Genomic DNA, 19,981 nt, shown 5'->3' with positions numbered 1-19,981 from the left:
CTGTTGATGGTTTGAGGTAAATATAACGCTGTATTTAAAGACACTAGTCAACAAAACATGCAGTATAGTTATTCTAATGTCAATTAGCAAATAGACCAGATGTTACATTTTAGGAGCAATTACAATTTGCATAATTATCAAATGACTTCTATTCATGAAATGCGGTTACGTTTTTTTGACTAATTATTCATTTGTGTGTGATAAATGGATTGGTTAAGCCGTTTAAAGATTTCAATTCAAAAATAAGAATGTCGTGTGGTTGCTGAACAAATCTGTGCTTTGCTAAACGTTCCGTATAGGAGACAACTACATTGCAGCTTTTCTACTGTTATTTTGGTACCGCTTGTCGGCTTCTTGTGGTCCTAAAGTTATACAAATAAACATGTATCCCTTGGGACCGGTAGAACATTATCCAGAGGTCACAAAGTTTAGCAGTTCTGCTAGCTGCACTGAAATAAAATCGGCTTGTGTTTTTTTCAGTCATCCTGTCAAACCGCCTTAGATAAATGTGGGGGCTTCAGTGATTCCAAATTAATCACACCGGTTGCTTGAAGTATTTTGCCCTTTTTTCCCTTATCTGAGTTTAGTTCACTTTCAAACTCATTACAGGGAGTCTACGAGCAAAAACGAGAAACCATTACACGTTGTAATGGCGTGCGATCTTTCGGTATGCGTCCTAATGGAATTTGCTATAGGCTAAACAACATTGGCGTTGAAATGCCATGCGGTGAAAAAAAAGTGCGAAGTAAGAGTCATTGCGATGAGCGGGCTGCGTGCTAAGAGCGCGTGTTGTAACGGTTGGTGATGTACTGTTATACATCCCTTAAAAGCACCCACTCCATCAACACAGGGTTCGTTGTAGCTGCAGAGGATGATTGTTTTTGTTATTGCATAGAACAGAGCAGGGTTTCCCGTACTCACCCCAGGGGCAGAAGCCTTGCTGCTCAAAAGCATCGCTGTCAGATCAAGGATGCCAGCAGAAGGGGGGCAAGGTTGGGAGTAGAGGTGTTAATGAAAGATGGAAAAGCACAGGACTGTTGCACTTTGAGTGAGTCGGTGGAAGTGTGTGTGTGTGAGCGTGTCACCACACGCTCACACACACTTCCACCGACTCACATGACATGAACTGAATGAGTAGGTTGGTGCCCACAGTTTCCTGGGCATATCACTGCAACCCTCATTGTTATATACCTCCTCACAAGAGTCCTTTATTTCAAGGGAAACGGGTTGCAGGGAAAACACGTGTAGGCTCCTATCTGTGGACACATCTTTTTTTATTTGATTTTGTAGTGCTTCATTACCTTAGGAGCTGGCACCTGTGTGCGTAGTTGGTGGCGTTTGTCATTTCTCGTTTGTCTGCAGTGGCATGGATCTTTTGCCGGTGGGGCGGCTTTGCTTAGTTGCGATGGGTGACAACCTGAAACATAGCTCAGGTATTGATGGAATGCATTGAAAAAGCATGAGCAAAGCATTGTGCGGGGAGAAATTCACATTACAAAAAGCACTGATGTCATGAACGAAAAGCTAGGGAGGGATCTGTCGGGCTGTATGGTGTTATGGGCCTTGACTAAAAGGGGGATGATCAATAGCTAAGCAGTATATATAAATCTTGTAACCTCTTTCAAACCCTGACTTGGATGCCTTAGCTGAAACTGTGCCTCCGCACTCTGACTACTATGATTCCCAAAATAACCCTTTCCATACTCTTCCCTACTCTACCCTTACTATGATCCCTAAAGTAACCCTTTCTAGACTCTTCCCTCTTCTACCCCTCCCTTGTGTCATCTCAAACCTCTTTTATTATGAATTTCTCCAAAACAAGCCTTTCTTTTTTTATAATTCTTTTTATTTTATTTTGCAACGTATAAGAAAATTGTAGATGGTTATGTTGGTAATCAAATCACACAATTAATACTGCCAACACATTTGCACACACTCACAATTCTTCTACAAATGTCATTATGTTTGTTATCAAAGTATCAATAGAGCACAATCCCCAATTGGTTTGTTACACAGCCTACCATCTGTCCATTTTAGATTCTATTTAGTCGCTAGTATCAGATCCAGTGTCCTCTTGGGGGGTTCACATATATTTCCACGATGTGCGTTCCATTTCCCCCAGATGTGTGTCCACTTTTTGGGGCAACCCCTATGGACGTATAGTTCTTTCTCAATTAAAATTGTAGTATCCATATCTTGGCATCATTTCCGCAGGGTTGGGGACTGCCCGGACTCCCAGTTTAGAGCTATATTGGGTTTTGATATTGTCAGGCCGAGAGTTACCCAGTCCTGGTCCGAATGGTTGAGCTCTGTAGGTTCCCAAATAATAATAAGGCTGCATTTTGGTTCCTGGAGGGTCTCTATCTCGGTGACCTGCGAGATTTTGCACATTATTGCTTCCCAGTAGGACCGAATGATGGGGCATCCCTTATATGGTGTGTATAAACTTCCCTGGGAGTTACAAAGCTGGCCCACAATTCTGTTTTCTGATTGGCACAGCCGGCACTACAGGTTTACTACCACCAAGCCCTGGGGACGGCCACGAGTGGGGTGGAACTGTGGGGTCATCTGAACATCATCTGGACATTTTCTTGCTGCCTCTCATGCTTGATCTTGGGTTAAGACCTATTTCAAATAAGACAGATCTTCGTTCCATCCTCTTTTGGAGAAGGATCTAGGCCACCGTAGATTCTGATCATATCAAGATGGTTTAGAAGAAATTTTCAGGCTGGTGGGCTCTAGTAACATACACTGGATTAAGTACATTAAAGCCACCATGGGAGAGATTGGGTTAATATCATTGTGGAGCGCCCCGAGAGAGACTAGGTAAATTCCCAAGAGTAAGATTAAATTAGCATATTGGCAGAACCATGAGTCCTTAATATACTCCAAAGCTGGGCAATGCTCTTTGACTGATGCCTTTCTTTTGGTAAAAATTTTAAACAACAGTGGTCCCTAGAACAAGGATTAATTTCTTATGGAGTTACTCCGCTCCAGCCTCGGAGCCTCCCGCTTTGTGACGGTCTAACCAACAACCAATTGTTTTTACCTCTTACCCCCTTCTAGGCTCCCTCCACACCTGCCCTATCCAAGCCTACAGCTCGAACACCGTTGATTAAACCATCGCCATTGCGCCCTGGAAATCGGCCCTGTATACTACTCTTGTGAGCACCCCAATGCTTAACTGACATACTAGGAAGTTCACTGGTATTCTTTCACCTAACACTCCTTTCTTATCTACCTAGAACACCTCCCCTAGGCTGGACAGCCCCTTAATTTCTGCCCATGAGCGTACCTATAACCCCTTAATCTTTGGGTAAGACCTTTTCTTCTCTGCTTCCACACAATCTGACACTGCGCCGTTGTTTTAAAAGTAACTTACACCTTATGTCATCAATTTTCATCGGTGGCCTGGACCAATCTTTCTCTTATTGGTATCATCTTGACACTGCGCAGTTAATTAAAAAGAAATTACATCTTATGTCACCAATTGACCTTTATGACCAAGAATATTTCTCATGTTGGTCTCCCCTGGCACCCTCTCTCTGCGCCGCAATAGTCGCATTGTTGTATGAACCAATTAAGGATGTAATGTTTGCATTGTGATTTTAACCCACTATGGGTGCAATTCATAGTCTATTTAGCTGTTTTTATTAAATCATAGCGTGAACATAATATTGTGCTATCTAAATGTTTTTATCGTAATGTATCATTGGCCCTACTTAAAATTCTTCGGGCTTCTCATCACCCACTATGACTAGTACCTTCAGGCCCACTGCAAACTAGAACGTATCCCTTTTGCCACAGATAATGGTTTTCTACAACGAGCCAACTTTCGCTTAATCCTTCACAAAATACATCACGGCATACTCTATTGCACCAGTAGCCGTACTCCTTTAATCCTTGCAACCGTTGCTGCATGAACACTTCACCCCCTCAAACGTACCCTGACTGCCTGACCTATGCTATGCAACCTGATTATGTTGCCTCATGATTATTCTCGATGCATGTTCTCTCTATTCTTGCACCAGTATCTAATTGCCCCCCTCCTACTCACTGCTAATTGTAAAACACTCCGTAGTTCAACACGCTGTTGTAATTGCACCTAAGCATGTAGCCCTCTGAGTCCGTTCAAATAAGCGTTTCCTTTACCTCTTAACCTTTTATGCAACCTCCTCAACTGTATGTTCTCTGAGTCAGCTCAAATAAGAGTTTCCTTTACCCTTTAACTTTTTATGTGACTTCCCTAATTGTATGTTATCCCTCCTCATAATAAACAGTCTAATACAATTATAGGCATGTATACCATGTCCTGATGATGATCCAGATATCCTCATGGATGGATCGAAACGCAGTCGACACATAAAAAGGACCTTATACATGTCAAAACAATGGTTCATTGAAAGTGTAAAGGTGTAACCCGCAATTTGTTGCTTTGTTGTGTCATTGTGCATTTCCTTGTGTAACAAACCATCAGCTGTGCCTGAACCCCCTGTTGGTACCCTCCCTCCCTGTTTGTATATTGCTAACTAGGACACAGGCTTGTGTCCCACTTTATGTATTGTTTTGTTAAAACTGTGTAATATTATTGATCAAGTAAACATTAGAGCTCTGTCCGGCTGTCCCCAAAATATAGTTGCTATTGAGTCTATTTTCATTTAAGAAATGAATCCTTGTTCTAGGGACCACTGTTGTTGACTTTTCTGGGCCACCTTGTTTTTTTTAAACTTTCTTTTGGTCAAAGGCTCATTCATTAGAGAAGATTTTCTGGATGAGATTGAACCCCTCAAGCGAGGCGCTTGTTCTTGTTATTTTGCAATGGGACCTTTCCTCTCTGTACTTTTACTGCCACATGAGCCTAATCGCCTCTGGAGGATGAACAGCTGTGCCCAGCGTCTAGAGCTTTTAAGGATATATGTATTGTTTTTCTGCCCAGCCTACTCAACTAGCAGGCAGTGCTGGATTTTACAACTTTGTCAGAATTTGGAGATTAGAGAGCATAAGTTTTTCCTAAGGATATTAAAAAAACAACCTTAGTAAACCACTGGTTTTTGCACTCTCCCGCTATCGGTTGACAATGTGGAAAGCCAGGGATAAATGTAGTACCACTAAAGGTTAAATACCTGGTGTTATTGTGTTAATGTGCATAAATGCTACAAAATGTACATTCTTAATTTGTTATTTTGATCCCTTTTTCTCTGTACACATGACAGTTTTGGTACTGTTTTTAGGTGTATTTGCTTTTAATATATGTATATGTATTTAATATATCTATATATAGAATTCTGAATATTATTGTTTTAATATTGTTTACTTGTGCTTTTTATGGCCTCGAGCTGAAATGAAGGTTTCAAATGAATTAATAGGTTGGTTCATAAAATTCACAATTAGCGTGGGTCGTAATACACCAATGCCTCATGAATATCAATGCGGTAGCTCACAAATTGCAACTCATGATAATCTTAGCCCATCACAAGGAAAGTAGAAAGTATTTTTTTATTGCAACTCATTGTCCTGAAAGGAATTGGGGCTGTGCTTAGCCCCTTCACTGTCTTCGTCGGCCATCCTCCGAAGTGCTGTGCACGTCTGTTGGCCGACGCAGCCCCCCCCCCCCACTCCGCTAAACCCCCGCACCGTTTCGGAATTGCCGCAGCGGTTAAACGGTTAAATAAAAAGTTTGTTTGAGAGTTGATAGTCGTCCCCTAGACTACTGCTTACCATCCCAATAAACATATTTTTTGTTATTACCAAAGAGGAGGGTATCCCTTTTGCATTACCGAGCCAACTCTGGGTTGAACATTTTCAATGTTCTGAGACAGAATTTCCCTTGCAAAACAATAATACATATCATGCCAATTCATCTGTTGGAAAGGACACCTTCAACACTCTACTTTCAAACACCAAGTTGGAATATGGTCGCAATTGCCTTTTAGAAGTCAATAAAGGTTTATTGACTTCTAAAATGGAACTCATTCAAAAGAAAAATTATTTTCAGTAGAAAACTCTGAATCACAGTGCTAGCATCTGTCAAAATGCTTTGTACGTCTGTCCCTAGATACCTTTCTGTGATAGAAGAGTCGGACTATGGTCGGCCCTATTTTATTGCCTTCTTTCTGCAATATAAGCTTTTTTGTGATAGGTATATTACCAAGAATTCGTGGGATGAGGACTGAAGGGAGATAAGACTCTGTAAACATATATTTGTATAAACACAAGCTCACTACAGCCTTGCATGTATATAGCACTAACTAGACCTTAGAATTCAAAGTCCATAATGGAATGCCCTCATAAAACATCTAGGCTTCTGCCCATTCAGCTGTTTTTTGAAACGGGGAGGCGGATGAAATAAGGTGTGCCTGTTCAAAGAGTTCTAAATGTACAGCTAAACATTAGCTTATGTTCCGGCCAATTGTGAAAGTGTTAGCAGAGGCTGAGGTTCAAGGGCTTGGTTCAACAAAATATTCTGAAAACACAAATATCGCACAGGTCTGTCATCCACATCCAGGTAGGAATAGATTGCTTAGTCAACATAATGCAAGCTAAGCTTACATAAACTTACAAGCCCTGGTCAAAACCATGAAAGACTGGGCCAGTATGATAATATTTGACAAACACTAAAATGAAATAGAAATACCTCGTGCAAATAAAAAGAAAGTACATTTGCTGTCATAGTCTTGAGGATGAGTGAAACCTCTAGGTAGGACTCTAGTCGCCAGATGTACAACCATTTGATTGTGCAAGTCTCTAACTGCATAAATGCCCCTGTGTCTCATTATTAGAAAGGGACGCTCTTGACAGGCCCCTTTCTAATAGCGACTCGCAAACCCAATTTGCGATTTGGTAATAGCTTACTGAATCGCAAATAGGGCTTTGTACATTTAATATGCTTTGTTCTCGTCACAAAAGTCCTAATTCTGAGAATTGTGACATTTGCGAGCTGAAAAATGTTTTGTATGTCTGGCCCCTATGAGAATACTTTGTGTTATTATGTTGATGCTGTCACATCAATAAATAACACAAACTAAGGGCCTCATTTATGAGCACGTTTACACCGCAAGAACACTGCATGAAAGAGGCATTCCATGGGTGTTGCTGTGTATGATCCCACGCAACACTGTTGGAGAAATCGTAAAACCTGGGAATGAGTCAAAATCTATTGCAACCCCTGGTGTGGCGTTAGGGAGGCCCAACAAAGAGACATTTTTCATTTCTCCTCGATTTGTCCGTTTCTATGTGTGTTGCATTCTGCAGCACACACAGAAAGAAGAAATTACCTAAACTGATTGTTTTTGTGCAGGAAGGTGTCCTTCCTGCTCTAAAACCATCACCCCTAAAACGCAGGCACCCAAGGATGCCTGTGTTGGCTCATGGCAGCCCATTGTGAGCCAGCACTGGGGAAAAGGACAGGAATGCACCGTATCTCATAGATACAGTGCATTCTTGCTGTTTTGTTTTGATATAGGGCAGCTTTCCAAGATTTCTTACAGCCCTGTCCTATGTCAAAACCTCATAAAATAGGCCCTAAGAATCTAACAAAAACACAGTCATATGCCACCACTTGAATCAGCAAGAAAGAGGTACGGTGGGGAAGTCATATTTGTGTGGACTGTGTGCAAAGACATGAGCAAATACTGTGGGTAGGTAGGTATGGGTGTGATAGCTGAATCGTAAGAGCTACCATCTCTGGTCCTCCAAAAAACTCATAGTCCTTAAAAAACCCTAAACCAATGAATGTTCTTGGACTTGATACTTAGCTACACCAAGTGAATGACAATCTCATCAAACTCACTGTGTGGGAAACAAAACAAGATCTTTTTGCTTAGCACAAGCAAATTAGTCTGGCACGCACATCTTCATATTATGAGCATGATGAAGAGGGAAGATGTCATAATGATGGAAGTTGTTATTTCTCGTTTGTGCCTTCATGTTCGTTATGAGGAAGGTGTGATTGGGCAATTCTCATCGAGATTTGAAGTGACGTTGAATGTCAATGTTCTGTGTTCAGGAAGGCTATATAAAATGTTAGAATGTAATACCTTCAAGGAGATGTGCACTTGTGATTGCTTGCAAGTTCAGTGAATGGAGCAGTGTGTTGTAGTTTAATGTTAGAAGATGCTTGGGGTAATTGGGGTAGTTGGAGTGGCTTGTATTCATGAATGCAAGTTCTGCTAAGTAATAGAATTTGCTCCTGATTATATGGTAATTTTGTTTTTCACATTTCAATTTTGTATTTATCCATATTTATTTTGCGCTTAGTGTGTAAAAAATGAATCTGCAATGGGTATATGTACACATTTATTTAATCAACAAATGTTTACATGTACTTTAATAGCCAGTGGGGTTTAGCCATTTACAGTACAATACAGTCATTTGAGACAATTTGCATTTAAAATTAAAATAGACAGAAATATAGAAGGGTGTGTCTATATTTATCGGTAGAAATCAGTAAAAACGGAAACCTTGGAGCCTTAATCATAATTTACCCAGTTCATATTACTTGTCTTGACCCTTTGAGAACTAGGCAGACACACGGTCTACACTCTGGTTTGGAGAATTAGCAATCTTGTGCCCATAATGCTAGTGGCCTCACCCTTCTTCCTGTGTCACACTTCTTCCAATTAAAGATAAAAATTCCTTTTTCATATCAGATGGAAGTTTCTCATGGTCTGCATTTGATGGAGGGAACATAGCTGAGGGAAATCACTGCACATAGCCTTGAAGTCCCTACAATTATTAACCTGTTTCTCTACACCTATATTCCAATGTGGCAGCCATTGACACACCTGAGCCATTGCCACTTAAAAAATGAATCAAGGAAGCCCCAAGTAGGTTGGCACAAAAGATTACATCACAGGATCAGTTCAAACTTTAAATAAAGGGTCACTGCACACGATGAAACTGTTCAACTTCCTACTAATCAAACAATGGCTCAATTGATGGACCTAATGATATCCTTTCAATTTAGGAGCCATATTTGCTGTGCCAGTTGGAAAACCTTGCAAACACTCCCAATGTGAAAGCCTTGCGAGTTCTCTCAATTTGAAAGTCTTGCAAGTTCTCCCAATCTGAATCCTTTTAAGTTCTCACAATCTGAATCCTTTTAAATTTTCACAATCCGGAAGCATTACAAGTTCTGCCAATCTAAAAGCCTCACAAGTTCTCCCTTTCTGAAAGTTTAGCAAATTCTCCCAATCCAAAAACCTGCAAATTTCTACCATTATGGAAACCTTACAAGAGCTGCCATTCAGAAAACCTCATAGACTCTCTTAGTCAGAAAGCCTTGCACATTCTTTAAATCTTAAACTTTATAACATCTCCCAATCTAAAACCTTTCAAATTCTCTTAATTTAAAATCTTTACTGGTTCTCTCCCCCTGGAAGCCTTGTGAATTCTAGCTCTCTGAATACCTTGTAAATTCTCCCACTCTAGAAGCATTGCTTGGTCTCCCAATCCTGAAATTTTGCAATGTCTTCCAAGTGGTAGCATTACCACGCACTAAAGGAAACACAAGGACCTCAACGCTGTGGGTTATAATGTTGACCATTTACACAACCAAACAAGTAAACAGGAAAGAGTTATGTGTGGATTTGATGAAATTCCTATCTAATAATAATGCACATGATCTGCATGTTTGTTCTACACATTTCACTAAAAACAGGGACCATCTGAAGGACGGAAAGAACATGCAGGGTTGCCCAAGCCCATCAAAGAGGAATCCTCTGCAGAAAGCTTTTGCCCAGGTAAATGTTATGATGTCGGATAAGACCTCAGAGGAAATGTTTATCACATTATTAGTAATTATTTAAAGCCAGATCCACCTACCTTCCTTATTGCTGCACAAGCAATCAGAGTCCTCATTACATAGACACCAAGGGTTGACTCAGCACATGGTCTATGTAGCATTTATGTCTTCTTTAGCTAAGAGATGCACATCTGAAGCTAGTGTGAGGAGCTCACTCTCCTGAGAAGAACCCCATGGCTACTTCTCCAGTCTAACAACTTCACAAAAAGAAATCTGACTAAAGAGCAACAGTCGATTTCTGCCAAGGCTGTCATGTGTGTTCTGCACAATCTATTTTCACTGCACTATCTTAAGCTTTTAATGGCTCGTGCTCTCATGGCTTGGTATATGGTCACTGAACTCCTCAGTGAGTTGCAATACCCTGACAGCTCAATAACTGAGGGTACTTTAGCATATATATCAGCACATTATTCTGGGTATTTTTTGGACACATGTGAAATATTTATACAGTGGAAGTGCATTCACTCTTTGGTCTGCTTTTACTTTTAGTCTGTGGTGCAATCACTTCACAAATGTCAGCAAGTGTTTTGTAGGAAATTATTGTTTTCAATAAATAGATTTAAAAAACAATTCTTGTAATGTACCTCAGTACTGAGAGGAAACAGTTACATTTTTGAACAACGCCTTTCTGTCTGACTGTATATCACTTTGAAATTCAACCACACAATCAGAATGATATATTATCCGAATACATCTGATTATCTGAGCAGTTTCATACTCTAAACTGCTCATGAAATGGGGCATGTTGGGAGGTAATGGAAACTCATCTGTTTTGTGGAACGATTTTTAAATCCTATCTTGCAGTAGTGTGTTAGAGTAGAATCTGTCACGGGAATTACTATTGTCGTCATATCACAGCGGAAAATGTAGGGTCCCATTAAAGAAATGTTCAGATATTCTGCTTCCACCTATCAGATACCAGTAGGTTTCTTACTCTTCTTTTTGTTCCAAAGCTTTACTACTGCATTGCAGTTAAACCCCCTTTTTGATTCCCCTGCATCCTGATAGTCACAGTATTCACGATTTCCAACTTCCAGCGTGCCCCTGACACCCTTTTTGGGGAAGGGAGGGTCCATATATGGAGCCTTTGGGAAACAGAGGGATTAATCTATTTCTATTTATAATTCTGGTCAATTAAAAAGTTAGTTACCACAGGTGTTTTTTGCAAAGCCTCCCAGGGTAGCAAGGACAAGTGGTCAAAGCTTTGTCAGTGAGGTAATGTGGAGCACAAGCGCTCAGGAAACAACAGTCAAACAACAGACAGAGCCTTGAAATCCTGTTTCTAAAATTCAGTGAGGCAATACACCCTTTTGGTAACCCTTGCCCCACTAAAGCAGTTAACTAGTGGTGTTTATCGGCTAGGCACTGACTGGGCACAGGTGCAGTTCACTCAAAATACTCAAAGTGCAGATGGTCGTATTCTTGGATAAGGTATCCTTGGATAACGTTTGCAGCCTCAGTGCCGGTTGTCAGTAGGTTGGTGCATGACTGTTGCAGTCTCCTGGCTGATAAGGCTCTAACTTCTTTGACGAGAAAGATTCTCTGACATTGTCATAAGCGTCAGTCTCCCTGGCACACAGGAGGATGCCAATTACATGTTGCTTGGAAACTTCAAAATCTTAGTGCAGTTCATGGCAAGAATAGCTCAGGGAGGCTGCTGGACTCGGGTTTGCACTCCTGCTCATGAATTTGCTCCCTTGTAGCAGTTCACTGTCCGTAGTTGTTCCTCACACTGGAACACACTCAGCCTCTCTCCTAAAGGATCCCTCTTCCTGCAGGGTGAGGCACACTCAATCCCTCTCTCAACAGGCGAATGGGCTTCTAACTTTAGGCAGAGCCTCAGCTATTGAAGCAGAAAGTGCAAACTTCTGATGATCTCATCTCAGGAGACTGGCTGTCATGCATATGCCAGAGCTGGTCACACAGCAGTCCATGTACACTGCTGAGAATTCTCTCCCTCAGTTAAGAAGACCTTAGAACTGGAACACAGTGGAGTGGATATCATTATACTTTTATATATATTTTTCGGTTAAGAGATGTAGATCTATTGTCTGCAGTTTCAGAACTGATGTTAGTTGGTTCTCTTTCAAAAGTAATGTTTTGCAGCTCCTAAGACACATCCTTTGTGCAAGGTGATGATTCCTACTGCTATGGCATTTGTAAAGTGCAGCATTCACCTAGATAGGTTTCTTGGCGCTATGCCAATTCATTTTCATTAAAAGTATGATTATTGGTTAAAGCAGGTAAAAAGTATTCTGGATTCAAGCAGATGCATCTTAAATAAGGACAAAATGAAGTGTTATATTTTTGCCCAAAAGTCATCAGCCTTCCTGAAGCAGTAATCAGTGACAGACAAAATGGCAGGCCTGGCCAAGAAACCTCATCATCTTGAAAGCAGAAACTGGAGCCTACGACTGACCTATGCCATCCACCACATAGCAGTACTCAGGGAGAAGTAATCTGCAGCCTTTTGCTAACAAGGAACTGATTGAATTTCTAAGGGATTCTTTTTCTCAACCCTCCTTCCATTCTGTGTCTGATACTCCATCTTCCAGTGACAGGACCACATACAATACACTTTCACTGTCTGGGGAAGAGGTATTCGTGCTCAATCTTGCACCAGGCTAAACCAGGTGCTATCAAATTAGACCTCACAAGAACCAGCACTCAGACTGACACTACACAGAGTCTTCATACCATATGCTACATACTCACTGCATACATATGCACTCGACACACAAATGGAATACCAGCACAAAATATGGGGTTCACATAACCCAACAGCAGAACCTTACATGAGAGTATGTGTAGAGGCAGAGAAAAAGGCCTTGTCATACTAATGATTCACAAAACTCAGTTTGTTGCCACCACTACTTTATGTGACTTACATAGGGCATGGACAGGGAGCCTATACTTTCTTTGAGGGCACACCTCATGGTCATTGAACAGGCTAACAGTACATAAGCTGACCAGTGAGACAACCCTGCTGTTTGTGGTCAGCTTGAAATCACATCTAGGTTCCTACCAACCGAGCCCTGAGACATTACATTACTTTTCCCTTTTTGGTGTACAATGTTTTGCCTTGAACATTTAACAATTAATTTATAATTATCTTCTTCTTTATTCAAAGGGTATTCATGAAGCAAAGGCACAGCCAACGTGTTTCATTCTTATTTGCCTTAAGGAACTTCGTCAGGGCAAGTTAATATTCGTAAGGGGCAGTATTCGTAAGTCAACCGAACATGAGCAGGAAGTGACAGCGTGCTCACTAGGTCATGGTTCGTAACCTTGAAAGGGAAAATGCAGCCCTAGTGTGGAAGGTCACGAGTAGTTCCAGTTGGTGCGGTAAGTTCAGAATGTTGCAAATACTATTATAAGCCCCAAGTAGGAAACAATCCAAGAAGGACGGATCGTGGCGTCTTAGTTCTCGTTCTAAGATGACAGCTCGATGTAAATAGTCCAAGTTTAACATAAGTTCATAGTATGTGTCCCGTTAACGTAGAATAAAACGCTAAGGGTCAGGTAATGACCCAAGCCAGAAGTTGAAAAAGCGATGCCGCACCTGTGATAGGGTCTCGGCTCCAAGTACCATCCACGAAAGAGGCGTCTATTCTTGGACTATTTACATCGGGCTGTCGTCTTAGAACGAGAACTAAGACGCCACGATCCGTCCTTCTTGGATTGTTTCCTACTTGGGGCTTATAATAGTATTTGCAACATTCTGAACTTACCGCACCAACTGGAACTACTCGTGACCTTCCACACTAGGGCTGCATTTTCCCTTTCAAGGTTACGAACCATGACCTAGTGAGCACGCTGTCACTTCCGGCTCATTTTCGGTTGACTTACGAATACTGCCTCTTAGGAATATTAACTTGCCCTGACGAAGTTCCTTAAGGCAAATGGGAACGAAACGCGTTGGCTGTGCCTTTGCTTCATGAATACCCTTTGAATAAGGAAGAAGACAATTATAAATTACTTTTGTTACTGACTTTATTTGAGTGCACCTTCCTTTTTGTTTCTTTGCATTTTGGTAATAGCACATCCTACAGCAGCGGGTGTTGGAAGTGATTGCACCACCTTAACTTCAAAGAACTTTAAGATCCGTTGTGCTTGACCTTGTCTGCTGCTTTTGGTCTTTTGGTTATATTATTTAACAATTAATCCAGTTTTAATCATGTTGATGCCCTTTTGCATACAGCACGTTCACGTTCAGATGGGAGGAAGGAGAGGGAATATTTGTAGTTGAAAAGAATCTCAGTGGTGCTCGATTCCCATCAATCATGGATGGGGGAAAGTGGTGTGGATTTTAGTTTTCATAGTGTGGATTGGAGGGGTGGTCCATGGCCAGGTGCAGAGTGTGGAGGGAGTGGCAGTATGCCAGGACTATGAAGAATCGGGGACAAGATCACTGCTGACTTCACTAAATGCTTATGGGCAGGAGGAAGAGGGGCAGAATGAAATAGACTGAAAGAAGGGCTTGTACTTTGTAACGGATACAAAATCTGGGTTCATGCAGATGATGCAGATACATTTGTATTCGAGGTGGAAGAGTTATAACAACAGGTGATAATAGCTATTGAGTTATTATCATGAGTGGGCCTTGAAGTTTCTTGCAATCAGGTAAAGAGTGTCCGAGTACCCGAGAGGTCATGTAGGAGGGCAACAAACGAGGGATCTTGGGCATGACGGTTGTTGGCCAAGTTGAAATCAACATACAGTGAAAAGAACAAGTTGGGAGAAAGGGTTCTAAGAGGATGATGGATTCATCAATGCTCTGTTTGTTAGAGAGAACTATTAGACAATAGAGAGGGTTAATGTTCAGGGAGGAACATTTAAGATATATCTTCAAATGAGGAATAGTTGAAATCAAGACAGGAGGCAGGAGTGGTGATAATCAGTTTGCACATTTGTGTCTGTAAGTCCATTGCATTATTGTTCAGGGAAGTTTGAGGGGTGCTAGATAAATAGTTTAGTCCCTGTAAGTGGCCTCTCTCAATGCCATATCATGGCTGAACCCAAGTTTCTAGCTGGGATTTGAAAGCAAAGGCGATTATGACAGTTGAAGTGATTGGAGACTAAAGTGTTATTCCAAAAAAGGTTCTCAAAGGTCAGGCTATTTCTTGGCGATGCAGTGCCTCCTGGGTTTGCCCAACATCAATTGTGGAGGACTAGGTGACTGGGAGAGGCTGCAAGACTGACTACCGATCATACCACTAAGTCGGGTTTTAGTAAGAGTCAACATTTTTTCTTCTTCTTCTTGTACGTCTTCCTTCTATTATGATTATTACTATTGTTATTTTCATTATTTTATTATTTTTGGTATGGTTATTATTATTACTGCCAACCTCAGCACCTGAGTTTTTCTGATTTGTCCTTTCTTTTCAAAGGGCCTCTGAGAAAATGCAGAGGGATGTAGAGCTTGCAAGCTCACATGTATGCCCCAATTAATTCCAATAAGTCCAGTAACTCTACAGGTTCAGCAGTTAGCAACCTACCCCTGTAATTTTAACCAGATAGATAATGGAATGTGAGGATTTTGGTGCAGGTAGCACCGAAATCTGCATGATGCACGAATCGCAATTGGGTGCTATTTATCTCACCTAATAAATTCTGATCCCTGTGGACTCAGAATATATGCGGGGTGCGGCAAATTGAGCATTGTTTCTGCCCCAACAGTAACTGGGGCTGTAGAGTGTCAGTTTCTTAGATTTTCAGCTCACCAATTAGTTGCAATCTTCAGTGTTGTGCAGAGTTTAATAACTCTTTTGCCTCCTTTTTTTTTAAAGCAAAAACCTAAGCTGTACACTCCGGATGAAGAAAGGAGGATGCTTGAAAGTGAGGTATGCTATACATGACACTCTGGGGAAGTGAGGTATATTTTTGCATTTGCTGCTTTGCCATTAAAACATACATTTCAGGCGATCGGTATTTAAACCGGGCTTCTCTTTGTAAAAATATTCAATACATTTTCCATCCTCCCTGAATTTCCGTCAGGCACATCTCTTATATATAGCACAGCTCCTTAAGTAGTCTTTTATGATATATCACTTGTGCATCTCTTGCACACAACACTATTTCTGCTATGGTCTTCTATGGTGCTCTTGCTGTCCAGATAAAGTTCTTCCCCTTCTTCCCTTAGCCTGTCATAACTCAAACCTAAATCCCCTCAGCATCTCATATATAAATTCAACTATTGCCATATCCCAACCTAGCTCATCCACAGCCTCTTCACCAATAGACTCATCAGCCCTCTTCCCAATTGAATCACGTGTCTGGCCTATCAGCTCACTTTCTCCGTCATCTACCAGTAGTCTGTTGAGACTCATGAATTCTTTCCCCCCTCTATTCCTGATGGTTGTCACCCTGAAGTGCCTGATCTGTAACGACACATACATGACTATCAGACCCTCTTCTAATGTGGCTATTCACCTAACTAAACATAGCCCCACCAATTTCAGAACAAATTCATAGCCTGCTACCTGTGCAGCCAGCTCCACAACTTTAATATGCCTTTCAGATATACGGAAAGAATCTCAATCCAATCCATACACCAAAACTCCTCTGTCCCACTCATCAACTGCCCTACCTCAAATTACTATCTAAACCTCTCATTGCCACAATGAGTGGGAGGGTGGTCCATTTATATCAATACATTTTGTTTCTAAAAGGAGAAGGCTGGGCATTGTCTACCTGCCTTGTCACTCCTTTTACCTTTTCTAGTTCTTCTTTACCCTCCTCTGATCTGTCTTCTCATTTCTTGGTATCTTTGTCAATCACATGAGCATCATTTCCAGATCATCAGTGTTAATGTTGACTTAGTTCAAAGGGGGCCCACTCATTGTTTCCAAGGTTCACATGGCACATAGCTACATAGAACTTTGGCACAAGTTGCAGTTATCTGTTTCATAATTCTGTATTATGTAGTTGCGGAAAAGGCACTCCTCAGATATTTTTTATTTCTCTGTTGTCCTCTATGTTTTTGACCTGTTGGTATGAATAAGGCAGTATGTAAATAAATTCAGCACAATCAAAGTCACAGACTGCCTGATGTTGTGAAATAGTCCATCATCTAAATCTCTGTTTGAAGAATTTTATAAAAGAAAGTCTAGATCCAACATGGAAGAAAATTTAGGGATTTGGAATTCTTAACAAACAGATTATATAGTGCAAGCCAAATTTTGATTGATTAGGATTTATCTCCTAACCTGGCATACCCTAAATATAAATTGGATGCCCAGCATATATAATCATTGATGGGATCCATGTCAGATTTATAAGGTATCAAAATGGATACAAATGTGATCAAATTAAATCCAATGAATCTGAAGGGAGCTTGTGTGTGTGTGTGTGTGGTTGTGCGTGTGTGTGTGTGTGTATATATATATATATATATATATAATATATATATATATATATATATATATATATATATATATATATATATATATATATATATATATATATATGTGTGTGTGTATATGTGTATATATATGTAGATAGATAGATAGATAGATAGATAGATAGATAGATAGATAGATAGATAGATAGATAGATAGATAGATAGATAGATAGATAGATAGATAGATAGATATGGATATATATATATAGCCAATGGTGATCCTCAAAATCTGGTATGGATCTGGACCTCCTAGACTTACTTTGGATACCATACCTCTGTAACTCTAGATCGGTGCTACCGCTGTTTATGTCTAGCATTTCTCCATTTTCCACACCTACAGATCGGCATGCTGCAGGAAGACATCTGTTATTTGGACCACAGGGTGAGTCTTTGTAAATTTGTTGTGGGTTTGTCGGATCTGGTTCAGGTATCTCTGCGATTTCTCTGGGTTTCATACCTCCCCCACTTCCATAGATCACATAGGGCAACTAAACCTCAAGTTTTCTCTTATTAAACATTCCATATGTTCAATGAAGGTTTGCTGGGCAGAGTGACGGAGATCTCTCGAAGTTGGAGGGAAAAGATCCCCCAAAACATGATAAAGCTCTGTTTTGTGCTTCTATTGTCTGCTGGACAGAGCGACTGTGCATACTGTGCTCAGACTCTCTATGTGTACATTGTATATAGAAGAGCAAGACCTAATTGCTCTCCTAATGCCTACATTGTTACATAATGGAGATGTGACAATGTGTGGGGAATGTTTTCCTAAATAAACAGGTTGCAGCTCAAAAGATATTGAAAATGTTTTATTAAAAGTGTTTGACAAGGCTCTTATAAATATTCTGGAGTTCTCACTGTGGAAAAAGGTCCAATAATTTTAACCTACCATACCAGAATGGGTATCAAACAGCAGTCCCACACTTCCTACATGATGAGGCTTGCTAAGAGAACAGGAAATGTACATCTAAACATGAAATTTGGCAATAATAGGAAGCATATGGCCAGCCCCTTGATTCCTTATGACATGACCTAATGTGGCTTTTTTTGTTTGAAAGTTCAAGCTGTACACACATCTCTTGTAGATAGGCATTTCATGTTGATAACCTGGACATGAACTGAAGATATGACTATGAAATATTTCATTCACTAGGTCCTATATTTTGCACAGATATAATATTAATCACACTTTAAAGGGCATCAAAACAGTTGTTATGATTCTTTGTAAGGTGAACAGCATGAGCCTTTACTGAATATGTACTGGGAGCTATTCATGGTGAGGAAATATATAAGTATACTCTTAGGGAACACATTGCATATTCGAGTTGGACAGTGGACTCTTAAAATGTTGTTGTCCTCAGTTTGAGTTTGACTTTCCTAGGGTGATGTATTGAAATAAGTTGTGGGCTGAGAAGAGCGTTGATGAGGTGAGGGCTGGTCCAGTAGATATATGGCGAGGGCTATGGCATGACCTATGGATCACATCCTCAGCAGGGCCTATTCCAGGAATGGAGCTGGCCTCTCTTCATGTTGATTTGGATGGCTGGTATATGAATACTAATTATGAGTGCACGTTTGTGTGTTTATGTGTATACATGCATGCATTTGTGTGTGTGTGTGTGTGTGTGTGTGAAGTCAAACCATATTCAACACATTTTGATAAAGTTCTGTTCTCACTTTTTGAATACTCCAGCTGGAACATCTGAATAGAATGAAGATGGACATAATGCAGCAGGTGAATTCTTATCTAAATCCTTTTGTTTTTACTGTGTGCAAAGTGGGAGTGCAGATCACAGAGGAATCACAACATCGAGTGCTGTAAAAACAAGACTGGTTTGTGATTAAAAATGGGTTGCATTAGATTGTTTTTCATCTGAACAGGGTAAATAAGTAATAGACGTGTACAGGGCAAGATGTACAAAGCTTCTGAACAGTGGTAAATCCTCAAATTCACAAAATGTGCGGGTTTGCAACAGCAAAAAAGTTTTTATCTATTTGCTAAAAAAAGAATCAGAAAAGTTTTACCAGTTTTTAAAATGAGTTCAGAATTGGTTTATGAATCACTGTGTGGAAGAGGTCTTTTTAAGCATCCCTTCCAAACCAATGTAATCTGGTTGTATATCATTCATAAGTTATTGACTCCAAAACAGGGGTGATAACTTATTTGTAAAAGGGAGGGGGTCATCTTTGGAGCTCCTTCCCTTTGTGAGTCTGAATACAAAATTCGGGGGACAGAAGTAAGTGGAACAAGGGACCAACTCACAGAAAATATTTTGGAAAGCAGCCCTGTTTCTTTCAAGGAAGTCAGAATGCTTTAAAAATAATCGTTGTGAGAAGCAATTTCTGGAAGAACACCATCACTGTAATTGTAGCCAATCATAGTAAACTGCGAATCGTGAGCTGTCTAATGAATATTCATTAGGGACAGTGTTATTTGACTCACTATGGCTCCTTATATTTCCACTGCACCCCTAGTGCATAGGTCGGTCTACAAATTCTGTGCATATTTTCCGACCGTATTCTATAAATCGATTCTTACTTAGGGGTCGATTCCGATTCCGGTCGGAAGGGATCCGAACCATGTTCGGAGCCCTTCCGACTGAATCGGAATGTGTCGGCCGGATTCCTTTTCGACCAAGCCATTCTGATGGGCTTGGTTGGAATAGAATCTGACTCGGATTTCTGGATGGCTTACGACGGGCTCAGAGAGCCCGTCTATCATCCGGAAATCCTTCAGTACTCCCCCGGTTGCCTCTTTACGACCATGGGAGTACGAAGGC

General features: G+C 40.6%; 1 long non-coding RNA gene across 1 annotated transcript; it reads left to right on the top strand.

Moving 5' to 3' along the window:
* Window positions 1-9,655: 9,655 nt before the first annotated feature.
* On the top strand, window positions 9,656-18,940 carry LOC147660893 (uncharacterized). The gene is made up of 4 exons (XR_015306119.1): window positions 9,656-9,740; window positions 15,592-15,645; window positions 17,545-17,586; window positions 18,895-18,940. It is a non-coding gene; the product is annotated as an uncharacterized LOC147660893 (long non-coding RNA).
* The last annotated feature ends 1,041 nt before the right edge of the window (window positions 18,941-19,981 follow it).

This window comes from Lissotriton vulgaris, unplaced genomic scaffold (assembly GCF_964263255.1).
Source record: "Lissotriton vulgaris unplaced genomic scaffold, aLisVul1.2 SCAFFOLD_3251, whole genome shotgun sequence".
Taxonomy (NCBI): domain Eukaryota; kingdom Metazoa; phylum Chordata; class Amphibia; order Caudata; family Salamandridae; genus Lissotriton; species Lissotriton vulgaris.
The sequence above is the reverse complement of the archived record's forward strand: the minus strand, read 5'-3'. Positions and strand labels throughout refer to the sequence as shown.